This window comes from Lutra lutra, chromosome 15 (assembly GCF_902655055.1).
Source record: "Lutra lutra chromosome 15, mLutLut1.2, whole genome shotgun sequence".
NCBI lineage: Eukaryota > Metazoa > Chordata > Mammalia > Carnivora > Mustelidae > Lutra > Lutra lutra.
In genome coordinates this window covers 18,224,075-18,238,119 of record NC_062292.1, presented here as the reverse complement: position 1 = coordinate 18,238,119, position 14,045 = coordinate 18,224,075, and the positions used below count along the sequence as shown (strand labels likewise).

Below are 14,045 nucleotides of genomic sequence, written 5' to 3'. Positions count from 1 at the left end.
CAATAACTACTCTACCGTCTAAATATTTGATCAAGGAGCTGCACGCCCAAGTGGCTAACTCCACAATGGCAGCCCAGTGAGCATTCTTTGCAGACTTTCTATAAGCCTATGTGTATATATTTTTTCTTTTGAGAGAGAGAGAGAGAGAGAGAGAGAGAATGTGCTTGTGAGCAGGGGTGGCCGGACAAAGGGAAAGGGAGAGAGAATCTTAAGCAGACTCCACACCCAGCTCACAGCCCAAGGCAGGGTTTGATCTCACGACCCTGAAATCAAGCATTGGATGCTTAACTGACTGAGCCACCCAGGCACCCCATACATGCACATTTTTCAAGTTATCACCTCTTTCCCCAACACCCTCCCCTCAAAAAAATTTTTTTAAAAAGTAAAGGGTATATTTTTTCCTCACTCTTTTGTTTTTTATGCTTCTCCTAACATCTGGTTTCTCCACAACTGGCAGCAGAAACGCTGACCTGTCCTGAGAAAGGCGTTCTGGGGGACACGTGGCCCAGGCAGCAGCAGCAACAGCAGCAGGAAGTACAGGAAATCTCATGAGACAGTCTGTTCTTGAACGCTTGCCAGCCTTCTTCTGCTGTCTCATGAGGGAAAGAGAAGCATCCAAGTTCCAGGAGATGTCACTGGAACAGAGTCCCAATTCTCAGCAGTTTGAGGTTCACCCGTAATGGACAATAGGACCACAGGACACAACTGTGAGGCTCCAGCCACAGCCGGTGGCCGTGGTGCTGTGTGTTGAGATACTTTTTACTCTAATGGCTCCATGCACCCAGAGAGCCCAAGAGTTAATACTGGTGGTGAAAGGCATCAGCCAGGCTTTCTCTGCTTGCGCTGTAATGTGCTGGCTCATGGTAAGATGTTGCTATGGAAGCCTGGGGAGGTCACATGAGAGGGGAGGGCTAGTGGTCTGTTTTCGTGAGGCAACAAGGGAGCTTCTAGTTCTAAGGGGAAAAGGGAAAGGTCTGGGTCCTAGACCGGAGCTGACTTCTCTGGAAGGTTCAGGGTGGGGCTCCATGGCAGCTCGTGTGCGCTTTGACAGTTTAGTGAACTAACATGCACGATGTGAGCTCTGGGATGAAGACATTGGCTCCAAGTGAACAGCCTTCCAAAAGTTTCATCACTTAGAGAGGAAGGGAGGAAAGAAGAAGAAAGGAAGAAGGAAGGGAGGAAGAGACTGATGATGGATGGAGGGAGGTGGAGGGAGAGAGAGAGGGAGGGAAGAAAGAGAGAAAGAAAAAGAGAAAGAAAGAGAAACTTTTTCTGTCCCATCTTTGGCAAGTGTTGTTTCCTGATGCAGTGAGCCCCGTTCTTAGAAATGGCTGGGCTTTGCTGCCAGGGTTTGCTGAAAGCACCGTGTTAAAGCCAACACAGAAAGACTGGCCCCAGGCCCAATGTTCTGACCTATCTAAATCGACCCTGGCACGTGTCCAATGACAGCACCCTTTCTTGTTGTTTTCGGCCACCTCTGGTCCTCTGATCCACACCTTGAGAGCTGGGAATTCTGGGAAGCTCTGGTTCTGTCTGACGTAACATCAAAAACACTGGGTCAGGCACATCCCCTCCCTTAGAAAAGGCATCTAATGAACCCCGTGGATGACTTCTTCAAGCAAGACTGGCGGCTCGGTCTGATTTGGAGGAACAATGAGAAACAGACTAAAATAAGGCCAGACACCAGATATGGGCCCTGGACCGCCATCACTCATCGGAGCCTGGGATTCCAAAAAAGCCTCTGCTACTTCTCTTGCCTGAAGGGGACCTCCTTCCTAGCTGAGAATGTGAAGAGTAGTGCTGGGTATTGCCAGAGGTTTGGTGGATGACAGCCTGGAATGGGACCTGCCTGACAGAAGACTGGGATTGGGGCCCCAACATCATGGTCCGTTGAGGTTCACCATCTGACTTGCCTCCTGGTGTGCTAATAAGGTCCCCCGGAAGCAGGTAGCAGGGTTGAGAGCATTCCTGGGCTGCTGACGATTTGCATGGAGGGTATTATATGATTGAATTATAAAATGCAATTGCAGATACGTATGCTCAAAACAATTTTGTCTTTCTAAAGGAAGCTCAGGTAATACTTTAAATGGATTTCCTCCTCCTCCTCCCCACAGCCTACAGCTACCTTGGTGATTTGAGCCACTCTGCCCACTCTTTCTCAACCTACAATCCATTCTAATGGTGAGAATTTCTGGAAGAGATGACTAATGCAGATAAAAAAATTAAAGATGTATTTAAAAAAAAACAACAACAAAAAACCGTTTCCGAAGCCTGGGAGTATCTTGGTAAGAGGGCTGCTCACATTCTCCTGGGCAGGGGTGGGAGATGCAAGGTTTTTGTCACTACTGCTCCTGCGCAAATGCTAAATCTGTACTCTCTCCACTGCCACCACCACCGAAGACAACGACAACAATAAAACACCCCAGAAACCTTGCCACGCAGATCGCTTTTGGGCCAAACAGACAGATGTCTTTTAATTAGCATCTGTTAACCCTAGGGCTATTATTAAAAGTTGCTTTTTTTGGTTTTATGGTAAAAGTGTCTTGTAAGTAATATCATAATCATAAAGATGTCCGAATAAAGTAAACATTTCAAGTCCCTGCCCATGGCCAATATATTTCTGAATAACAATGAGAGTAGCAGTATTTCCACCTCAGTAATGTTGGCATCGTACAGTTCTTCCACCTGCCTTGTTTTATCTGATCCTTTGGAGTGGGTGAAGTAAACCAGCCTGATTTTACAGTGTGGTCCTCACTTTACAGCGTGGAAGAGTGGCAGACAGGGAGGCGCGTCTCCCTAACCCCCACTGAGGAAGGGACCGGTTGAGGGATGTGTAGTAGGTCGGTAGGCAGCCTCCCATCAGCTCCTGTAGGGTTACCTCAGTGGCCAAGAGCTGCCTCCCCCAAGTCATGCCCTTCTCAAGGGCAACTGAGTCCCGAGGAGGGATAGGAAGGCCCAGCATTTCCGCCCACCTCAGGATCACCGTGATGGGCAACACTCACTCCAGAGCGCCTCACCAGGTGAGCCCAGGCTCTGTCACATCTGCATCACCGTGGAAGCAGAACGCCTGAGCGTGTGACACCAAGTCATCATGAGTCCATAACTGTTCACCTTGAGCTGGTCCCTGGCACTGCACCAAGTAATAAGCTCAGGTGGGGCCAGTAATGATTCTTTAGAGAATCAAAGGGGTCCATCTGGGATTGAGCAAAGTGGGAATAGAGGGCACAGACAGGCTGCAGAGCAGAGAGCTCGGACCCCCGTGGCACCTCCCACCCTTGGGTCAGTGGCCCTCCCTCAGCTCACATTCCTGGTCATGTGGGTGGTTCTCCACAACATGCCCAATGCTTTAAAGAAGGATTGGCATGGCGTTTGTGGGCACGTGCATGTTGGTGACAGCTGCATTACGGTCTCACGCAGGCCCTGCACTGAAGAAGAAGGGCCGAGATAAAATTCTGCTGACGAGCAGAGCTTGGAGCCGTGCACAAGGCCATCTACACGGTCTGAGAAGAGAAGGGGTCTGAGGTTAGGATACATATGGGCTCACCTACTGGGGTCTAATTTTCACAGGAGTGATCTCTGATGTTTCACCCTTTGGAGAGTGAGGGAGATTTTATTCTCCTTCCCTTGGGGGAGGCTCCTTTTTTTTTTTTTTTTGAATATTTTATTTATTTATTTGAGAGAAGAATGAGCAAGCAGAGGGAAAGGGAGAAGCAGTGTCCCCGCTGAGCAGGAAACCTGATGCAGGGCTCGATCCCAGGATGCTGGGATCATGATCTGAGCCAAAGGCAGATGCTTAACCAGCTGAGCCACCCAGGTGTCCTTTTACCTCAGGACTGACCTGGCTTCTCTCTGGGGTCCCTCCCTCAGCTCAGAGGGTCCCCCATTCGTTTAGGAGGCCATTGTGTCCTTTCGGGAAGTTGACGGTTCAGGATGACAGAGAGTACATGGCACGCATAGAGAACATATCAAAACCTAATAGCTTTTGAAACTTTATCCCCAGCTCTGGGTTATGGCCCATCCTGGCACAGACTTCTGAGAAACCTGAACAAGGCCATGTGATTTTTCTGGACCGGACTTAGCTAATAATAATACAGATCTAAAGTAAATATACATAGGCATATGTGGAAAGTACACTGAAATTCGCATTTATAGCAACATAGTCTAGTTTTGGGCAGGGGAGAGAAGGAGAGTCCTTGATTCTCTACTTAATTGGTGGCTAAGTTAAGCATTCCAGTTCACAGAATTTATTGATACTGCAGTTTATCCGCAATTAGGTAGGGGAGAATGAAAAACCATGCTGATACCTTTCAAGAAACTTAAACAACAAGGGTCATTTCTTTATCATGGAAAGAAAGACTGGCCTAAAGAAACCTTGCCACTTTTGCTCCTGATTCTGTAGCTACCTCAAAATCCTCAAGGCCTCAGGAAAACTGAGTCAAAAATGGCTGAGAGGCCCAGAGGGTAATGCTCTTGTTGCCAAAAATCCTTGCAAAATTAAACTGGTACATCCACAGGCAAGAATAATGATGACAATCATAGTAATCCCATTTAAAATAATCAAGTAAAACTGTTATCTGTGGTTTTAAACCTTTCCTTTTGATAAGAAATACTTGGGGAGTTCTAAAAAATATGTAAACACCTGGGCTCTGTTTTCTGAGACTGAGATCAGTAGTTCTGGGGAGAGAGCTAGCATCTGCCTTTTTAAAAGAGCTCCCAGGAGGTCTAATGCATAGCCTTGGTAGGGAACCACTGAACTAGACCTTGACTTAGTACCTGGTAATTGCTATCCCCACAGAAGAACACGCACTTGGCAGGAAGGAGCCTAAAGAGTTCTAAAGCCATCATCAAAAAGTGCTCTAGAGGGCGCCTGGGTGGCTCAGTGGGTTAAGCTGCTGCCTTCGGCTCAGGTCATGATCTCAGGGTCCTGGGATCGAGTCCCACGTCGGGCTCTCTGCTCAGTGGGGAGCCTGCTTTCCTTTCTCTCTCTCTCTGCGTGCCTCTCTGCCTACTTGTGATTTCTCTCTGTCAAATAAATAAATAAAATCTTTAAAAAAAAAAAAAGTGCTCTAGAGAAATCAGGTAAACCAAAGCCTATTTTTAGTGATAACCCCTGAGTCTCTATATTCAACAAAGATCCTGTGAGCCTTTCAAAACACAATATTATAAAAAAGAAATCTACATTTCAGGGATTCATACCAAATTAATCATTAATAATTAGACTATAAAATGCAAGGTTATTGTTTTACAATGTTTCTGATTTGAGTTCCATAAAGGGAAGGGAGGGCAAATTCCCTATTGGGTGTGCTAATTATTATTTAAAAAAAAAAATCTCCTGTGCTGTTGCAACTGTCCCAGAGGATTCCTAAGACGGCCCAGGCTGCCTATGGACAGAAAGCAATAGTGGCAGCTCAGTATGGGGAGAAGCTTTAGCCCGGAAGCCAGGTGATTTGGACCTTTGCCCTGTTTCTGACACTGAGTTAGTGAGCTCATTAACTGAGATTCTTTTGCATCTATAAAATGGAGATAATAATGATTATTTAAATATCTGGAAAGGTAGTTGTGAGGCTAACTCAGATAAAAGCACTTTGTAAAGAGTTGAGCATTTATATATAGTATCATTGTTATTCACTATGAGTTTTGTTATTCCATTATCATCCATTCACACACAACTGGACCCAGTTGAGTCTTAGTCTTGTGCAAAAGACCAATTTGGGAAATTACTCTTTTTTATTTTAATCTCCATTACTAAAGTCTTTATTTTTATTTTGATTATCATCCTATCTCAGGAACAAACACAAAAACATAGGACCAAAAGGAGTGTCAACTAGGTGACCCCAGGAAAATGGCCCTGAAAGACAAAATTATTGTAAAGGGTCCTTCTCACCTACATTATCCAACAGTACTTTTTGGACTCCCTTCAAGGCCCAAGGCAAAGCCAGTGACTTTGGGACGCACGATCCCAACAGCAGAACTGTCCTCAGAGGGCTGTTGTTAGCAGGCGATGAGATAATGAATACGACTCTGTGAACTGTGATGCGTCAGGCACGTGTGGTGATGATGATGTTAGTGGTCGTCATAAGATGACAGTGTTAATGACAGTGATACAGACCAACCGATCAGCCTTGAATACATAGATAAGAATATGAACCACTGGTCCCCACTTGAGTAGGAGATGCTCTGAAGGAGACAGGGCAGTGTCTGGAAAAGGAGTGTAAATTATGAAGTGTGAAACCAAGGACTGATTGGTGAGGGAGTCTTGGGGTTCTAGGCCTCTACCCTATCCATTTCAAACCTGGGAAATGCCAAACAACCTGCAGGAAATCTTCACTGGCTTTTCTTCCTCACATGCTCCTTTCTAGATAGTTCGCTTGAAGCTTTGTCATGCATGTCTCTTGTTCATCTCAGTCCTTTTCCCACACAACCTCAGTGGGTTCCATTCTCTGGACCATAGGATCAGTGTCAACGCTGGTCAAGAGTTGGAGTGCAGAATGGAAGGGGCGTGGCAGTGAGGAAGGCCTACCTACTTGCACCCAGGGATAGCTCATAAATTATGTGTTCTTACAGTCCCCTGACTGCTTACCTTCTAATGGCTCAGCTCTCTCAAGATGGCTACATAGAGGTCTCTCCTTTGATGGGGAAGGCAGGCATAGGAAAGCATTATCAAACTACCCCAGGTCTCAGATCAGGTAGCTACAATTTCATTTTGGTTCGAAGATAAAAAAGACGTCATAGAGGAAGAGCAGTGAGGGCACGCCGAAAAAATTCAATAAAAAACCAAACAACTGTGAGAGATACATAAACCTTCCAAAGATGTTCACTTCCCCCCTGCCCCAGATTGAAGAAGAAAAGTATCATTATCCTGTCATAATATTCCTTCCCCATCTTTTGGGTCTTTCATTCTGGCATTTGAAAACTTCTTTCTCTAACAGGGACTTTTTCCTACCGAGAGCCATCATCCCATTCCTAATTGATACATCTTGGATCAAAACAACCATGTAGAGGACAAACTCTCAGTTCTTCTGGATTGGGGTGGGAGGTCAGATGTCAAAGACCGTCGATCCCTCTCCCCAGCCATGAGCTGTCTCACTGGGTTAGCACAGAGCAGCGAATGGCCGTGAAGTTCTGTCCACTGAGACATGTCAGCCTTGTGGCGCTTGGCCAGGGACATAACTGTGCCGGGCCTGCTGGTGACGGCCCCTCTCTGTTAAGGACATGAGATGGTTGTATGGATGCTTACAACTTGCAGTGGGGAATAACATCCCATCTACTTTCATCACAGTCCTTGAAACTCAGTCCTCTAATGACAGGCTTTATCAAGGCATTTTTTGTTTTTTAATCTCCAGAAATTTTCCCCAACTCTATTGAGTTTCGTCTCTCTGGCTCCACCTTGCCCTGTGAGTTCTAGCACTTAGTGTCTGGGACTTCTCTTAGAGCAAACTTTCTCATGAGAGTTTTGGGGTGAAGGAGTAGACATTCTTCGTATTGACTCTTTTTATAGGAAGATTAGGCAAGAGTCCAAGAATGTAAATAGACAAGCCCAAGAGAAGGTTTTGTGTGTGAGCAGATCCCAGAGTGTTTCTGGCTGCACTGGGTGGGGGATGGAGCTCAACCAGAAACCCAGTGAAGGCTTATTCTCTTCATATCTCCCCAGGCTCACTGCAGAATGAAACGATGGCTCCAAAGAGTCTCTCCCACAGGGTCCGGAAGGCCTCTTGCGGAGACTGCTGTGGCTCTGTGGCTCCAGGCCTTCCTAGGAGGCCGTGATGGGGAGTGGCACCAGAAATAAGTCAAAGACAAGCTTTCCTTTTCTTACTGGCACTTGTGAAGGCAAACTGAGAAGTGAGGTGAGGGGAAAGGGTTCGTGGGTGGGGTCAGGAAAGTTGAGGGAAAGAGAGAGAATGTAAAAGGTATGTAGAGGTCTTTGGGCCCATTCACAAGAATGCTGCCAGGTGCAGAGAGGGTGTCTGAATGACCCTGCAATGGGCTGAGGTGGCCCATTTGTTTATTCTATATCAGAATTTCTAAATCCACACAGTAAGCTTCCATAAGAGAGAACTAGACTTTGTTGTGCGTATTTTTAAAGATATTTTATTTATTTATTTGAGTGAGAGAATGAGAAGCACAAGCGGGAGAGGGGCAGAAGAAGAGGAGAAGTAGACTCCCCGCTAAGCAGGGAGAGCCTGATGAGGGGCTCTATCCCAGGACCCTGGGATCACGACTTGAGCTGAAAGCGAACGCTTAACTGACTGAGCCACCCAGGTACCTCTGTGTGTATATATTTTTAATGTATGTGTGTTTTTAAGTTAAAAGTGTGCGTGTACATTTTTTACATTAAGTTTTAAATTAACCAGCAAAGTAATATGCACCTTTGCCAGGTCAGAAGATACCTCCTGAGTGTCCTAGGGGTCTAAATTTAGCAGGTTTTAACAATACTGTAATAAAGGTGAATAACTGAAAATGAGTGTTATGACCTATAGAAAGTTGGGTTCTCTTGTGAGCTTCTGGAACATTCCACAATAAAAGACCACCTGGGCCCTAGCTTCCTAAAAGCCAGTAGATAAAGAAGTTGGGCTGTTTCCCTTTGGATAGACTAAGATTTCATGAAGAAATATAAAACAAAATATAAAAAACTTTGCCTTCCATTTGCTTAGGACAAATTAAAGGTACATGAGCTGAAACAGCAGCAGAGACAATTTCATTTAAAAACAACAGCAACAACAAAAACACAACAACTCACTGATGCAAAAAAAAAAAATTTGTGTCCTCTTGCCCTGGTAGCTGGATCTAGGCTCTGTGGGTCAACTAGTGTTGAACAGGAAAAGCATCTGACCACAAAGGCATGGTAGTTAGGTAGTTAGGTAAGTAGGCTGAATGCCATGAGAACCAGCCAATGTTCTGCTTCCATGAAGCTACCCTTCATAGTGGTCTGAGCACAGTGTTCTGGACACATCAAGCATGGTCATGTTTTCCGAGCAGGCTGTCCAGAGGCCCACACTCTCCTCTCCCCACTATTGGCCAACAATGCCACCTTTGCCCCTGTGCCTGTATGACTTACACCAAGTCCTCCCAGCCCTTCCTGCGGGGGGATGATGGCTTTAGCCTGTAGTATGCCCCCATCGATGCCACCTGGTTCCTCCAAACGAGGCCCTTCCTGGTGAGCTGAGCGCAACGGCACCGGGCTGATGGAGTCCAAGTAAAGAAGCCGTGTGAGCTGCAGCCTGGGGAGAAGTGTAGTGTGGTGGGGACCCTCTTCAAGGCCATGCCGCTCCAGGCACCCATCCTCTGGGAGATCAGCGAAGAGCACAGCCTGCTCCCCCAGTCCCCGGGAGCAAATATAGCCACCCAGAGGATGAGCTGCTCTTGGAAGATGCATTGCAGTGCATCAGACTGGAAGCCACCTTGACGCGTGCAAGCTGGTCACAGGGACAGTCCTGGCCGTGCTCAGCTCTGTGAGAGATGGGGGAAGTTTCTGGTGGAAGACCTCTTGCTTTGCAGAGCTTGCACCTCAGAAGACTGCATCCCATCCTAACACAGGTTTGTGCTGCTGGTGTCAGGCTCGGGCCTGAGGGGACATGGAGGCGAGAGTGTGGTGACAGGGCAACTGGGGGACAAGGGCAACAGTGCAGTGCTGCCCTCATGTCCTGGGTCATCCTTGTTGGCGCCCTCCTGAGCCACAACCCCCCCTGGAGCAGAGATTCCATTAATAAGGCCATGTACTTAACCAAGCAAACCCAGGCGCCAGCGTGGAGGCAGTCAAAATGCTGGATGAGATCCTCCTGCAGCTGAGCACCTTGGTACCCAGGGACCTGATGCCAGGCAAATCTGACCCAACCAACTACACGCTCCCCCAGCAACCCCTGTACACCCAGCATGTTCCCACTGGCCACTCCCTACTCTGCCCCCCAGCTGGTCCCCAATCCTTACCAAGTCGATGGAGTCAGATTGGAGTCAGATTCCTAACGACATCAGGACAGAACGGGAGTGACATTTTCCAGTGCAGCAGCACAGAGGATCACTGGGAGATCCTGGAGTGGACCCTGTCTTAGGGGGTCACATCAGTCCCACAGCTGCTGACACGAGGTTGTTACCCCTTCTACAAAACCGACACTTTCATCTTTCTGGAGTGCCCTTATGGCTACTTTTGTGGGAACAACCACCCCCCTCCGCCCCGCCTGCTTCCCTGGCCCTCTTTGGCTGTAAAAATCTTTGGAGGCCCAGAGGACTAGAGGGTTCTGTTGGTGGCCGACCCAGACTTCAGCTCCAGCCCCGCGCAGACCGCGTTCATTTCTGCAGAGCCTGACCTGCCAGGCCATCAGCTTCTCAGGCTTCACGGCAGAGAAGAAGGACCTGGGGGGCCTGGGTTTGGGCCCCTGACTCACAGAGACCCCAGGCCATCTGTTCCCTGCAATGTTGGCTCTGCGGCAGCATTTGCTTTACAATAAAAAAAAGGGGTGGGTGGGTGGGTGGGTGCGAGGCAGGCGTGGCGCCAGCTGAGGCGGAGGCCGAGGAGGAGGCAGAAGGCCAACAGCCAGGTCAGACAGCCCAGGGACCCACGCCCCAGTGGAATGCACATGCTGCAGGGCACCCCGCCGCCACCGCACACGCCCCGCAGGAGCTGCTGGCCCGAGACTCGGTGCAGGGGGAGCTCATTCCCGAGAAGAAGGGGCTGTTCCTGAAGCAGGTGGAATATGAGGCTTCCAGGCAGCCCTTCAAGGCCTCCGGGTACAGACCGTACAAGGACTTCGCGGTTTTCCGAGATGCTGCTGCAGAGGCTCCCCCACCGCGGGGTGCAGGCCCTTCCGCCCACTGGTCCTGGAGGCCAGCGCCGAGCCCTGAGGTGCTTCATTGAGCGGGTGGCCCGGCCCCCCTGTTCTCAGAGGCTGTGGCCCTCGGGCTGTTCCCGTCCTTCCGCGGCCCTGCTGTGCAGAGCAAGTTAAAGGAATGAGCTCAGGGTGCTGGGGATGAACTCAGGATCTGTAAGGCGGCTCCTGGGCCGCGGGCTTCCTCCCAGCCCACGTCGGGGCGCCGTCTGCGTGAGCGCGGACTCGTGAGGAACATTTACCACAGCTTCCACAGGCTTCGCGATCTGGCGGAGCAGACTGCTTCGAGCGCCCTCGACAGTCGCTGACCTTCTCGTGTTGGGGAAGGAGCTGATTGCTTTGGAGTCCGATAGGACCCCGCTCCCCTCCTGGGCCACTCTGAAAGGCAGCGCACGGGGTCCCTTCAGGCGGCGCTGAGAGGCCTGTCATTGAACCTGGCTGCTTGCCCGACGGCTGCCCAGCAGGACAAACAGGAAGAGAGTGAGGGGGTGAAAAATGGAAGCTCTTGGATTTGCTCCAGTCCTCTGAAGACCAGCGCGCCGGACACAGGACAGCCTGCTGCGGACGCAGGTGATGAGCTGTGAGCCCAGCGGAACTGGGAGAGTGGTCCAGAGGATGCGTCCTGGGGGCCTTGTCTCCCTGTGCTGCCTGCACCAGGAGACCAGCTGGCCCACGCCTCCCTGCCCCTCACTCCCACATTCTCCTGCCTTTGTCACCTCTCAGATCCAAGGGCACAAGGAGATGAACAAGGTGGGGAAGGACTTGAAGCCCAAGCTTAGCCACCTCTTCATTGGACCCAACTCCTGCTTCTCCCTCTCCTACTCCCCCCTGCTTGTGTCCCTCTCTCGCTGTGTCCCTCTGTCAAATAAATAAATAAAATCTTAAGAAAACACAACAAACCAAAAGCAGCTTCCCAAGGTGTCCTCCTACACAGAACCCCTGCCCCCCATCCCCAAGTTCCATTTGACTCAAGGCATCTGAGATCTTCCTCAAAGTCCTGGGCACCAAGAAGACACTTCCTGCCCAGAGACAGCAGAAGCCCTTAACACCCTCCACATATGTGAAGAATGTCAGGAGCCCATCATGCCTCCTCGGCTGGGATTTGGGAAAAGTAGGTCTGCCCCCAACTCTCTTGTTCACTGGCTGTGAAACCAGGGCAAATAGTGTAACATCTCTGGCCCCCCATTTCATCACCTGTGTCATGAGGGATTTTGACAGGGTAATGTCTTAGCTCCTTCGCAGCCCTGCTTGTGCCATTTCATCGGAACCTGCGCTTTCCCCGGGATGAGGAGACTGTGGGCCCCCACGGTGACATCCACAGGAGTCAGTGCCGTTTCACTGGCTCCTCCCCCTCTTCCCCTCTGGGAGATCTCTTCTCTCTCACTTATTTCTGGGAGTCTGCAGGGATCTTGCACATGCTCACGTCTGCCATGTGCTTCCTCTTCTGCCACATATCCTCCCGAATGTTCACTGCCTGAGAAGCCACTTGGGGACCCTTCCACCCCACAGCTGTCAGCATCCTCCCGACAGTGCTGATGCCCATGTCAGCGCTGCACTCTGTCCCCAAAGCTGCATAGACCAATGAATTGCTACCATCTCCAAAGACTTCAGTATTTCAGCCTGCAGTGCCATAGTATGAGCACAGAAGCAGACACAATGGTCCCCCTTCCCACTTCCAGTTACCTTTCCTTTCTCTGACATCAGAATTATGCTTTGTACATCTCTTCCAGCTTTGAGGACTGCTGTGCTAGCTTGAGCTTGGACCTTCTCTTCCCCTGGGGCCAAGGGACGGAGCTGCTGCCGTCCAAGATGCCCACTCCCACTCCTGCCACCTAAATCCCTTCCAATGGGACTCTTGCTCACCTTTCTGTCACACATACCCAGACAGGTCCGAATCTCTGACATGGGGACTCCTGAGGTTGAAATGGGAGATCCTGATATACTATTTAAAGAAAAAAAAAAAGAGAGACAGAAATCCCAGGAATCTTGAAGCTATTCATCTTGAAGACTATTCATGGAAGCAGGGAAATTAAACACAGCATCCTTGAATATACATAGTCCACACCTAAGCTTGGGCTATTGTTTCCTTCATAATGACAACGTGCCTCTGGGAGTTGGAGAACAGGCCCTCACTACTGCTTGGTACAATCATGTACTGCTGGGTCAGGTATCAGGAGGAAATGAGAACAAAGCTATATTGTCAGGAAGCCTGAAGGCTGACCCAAACAAAGCAGAGCTCCAGAAAACTATTGTGGAAAATATTTCCTCCATAGCTGCCTGTGGTTGTTCAACCTAATCCTTAGACTGGACTGGAAGAGGAAAACTACTTATCCTTTAGCAGAGAAGCCTACACGTTGCTATCCCTTTAAAGAGAAAAACATAAAGAGAAAAAAAAGGATAGTGGTACGACACACAACTCATGTGAAACCCACGCTTCTGCCTCCACTCTCTGCTCCCTCCTTGAGGTCGCTTTCCAGGAGAAAACGTCCATTTGGTTTAAACACACACCTTCCTTTTGAGGAGCTCCTACCTGCTCACCTGCTCATGTGATTACCTGGGGAGCCAATGAAGGTAGGAAATCCCAGACGCAGTAAGGGGGCCCAAGAGAGTGAACTGAGAATCTTTAGTAGTGAATGGTTGGGCTGGAAAAATTGGAAGTCAAAGTGGAATCTAAAATGGGTTCTGACATTAATGAGATCACTTAGTCATTCTGCTTCTCTTGACCATCGCATGGGTATCTCAAAGTAGATTTTTGCAAATGACACTACAGACAAAGGGCTGATATCCAAGATCTATAAAGAACTTTTCAAACTCAACACCCTAAAAACAAATTATCAAGTCAAAAAATGGACAGAAGACATGAACAGGCATTTATCCAAAGAAGACATACAATTGGCTAACAGACACATAAAACATGGAGTCTAAGACACATCAGGGAAATTCAAGTCACAACCACATTGAGATAACACCTTAGACCAGTTAGAATGGCAAAAATTGACAAGGCAGGAAACAACAAATGTTGGAGAGGATGTGGAGAAAGGGGAACCGTCTTACATTGTTGGTGGGAATGCAAGCTGGTGCAGCCACTTTGGAAAAGTGTGGAAGTTCCTCAAAAAATTAAAAATAGAGTTCCTCCCTGACCCAGCAATTGCACTACTGGGTATTTACCCCAAAGAGACAAATGTAGTGAAAAGAAGGGCCATATGCACCCTAATGTTCATAGCA

At 48.7% G+C, this 14,045-nt stretch overlaps 2 pseudogenes; both read left to right on the top strand.

Moving 5' to 3' along the window:
- Nucleotides 1-8,961: 8,961 nt before the first annotated feature.
- Nucleotides 8,962-10,374, top strand: LOC125086121 (DNA polymerase delta subunit 2-like; annotated as a pseudogene).
- A 121-nt stretch (nt 10,375-10,495) lies between these two features.
- Nucleotides 10,496-11,394, top strand: LOC125085554 (sorting nexin-8-like; annotated as a pseudogene).
- The last annotated feature ends 2,651 nt before the right edge of the window (nt 11,395-14,045 follow it).